Source organism: Arabidopsis thaliana, chromosome 5, assembly GCF_000001735.4.
Source record: "Arabidopsis thaliana chromosome 5, partial sequence".
NCBI lineage: Eukaryota > Viridiplantae > Streptophyta > Magnoliopsida > Brassicales > Brassicaceae > Arabidopsis > Arabidopsis thaliana.
In genome coordinates this window covers 12,828,449-12,829,008 of record NC_003076.8, presented here as the reverse complement: position 1 = coordinate 12,829,008, position 560 = coordinate 12,828,449, and positions in this window count along the sequence as shown.

Genomic DNA, 560 nt, shown 5'->3' with positions numbered 1-560 from the left:
AACCCCTTTGGGGTATCCCTACCATGTTTGGGACCCCGAAGAAGGTGATCAAGGCTTCAAAAAGAATTATAAGATTGCATTGCATATACTAACGGATGCGATCATACCAGCACTAATACACCGGATCCCATCAGAACTCCGCAGTTAAGCGGGCTTGGGCGAGAGTAGTATTAGGATGGGAGACCTCCCGGGAAGTTCTCGGGGTGCATCCCTCTTTTTTTTTAATGTGGTTTTTTTGGTTAAAACTTTATGACTCTATAACTTTTATACCGTGAGGCCAAACTTGGCATGTGATACCTTTTCGGAAAGCCCAAAGAGAGCCCTCCGACGAAAGAAGCAGGACAAAGGAACTTTTCCATTGACTTTTTGTCGACCCCAAATTTTGACCTTTAAGTACTTCTTCGGGTATTTTTGTGATTTGGGCTATATTACGGACCCAAAATTACTTGTTCAAGCATTGCTTTAGAATTTTTCCATGCATCAAAGCTCGTTAAGACTAGATGAGGTATACCTACACAGCGGGTGGAACCTATGGTGAACGGTTCATCAAGTTTTCAAAA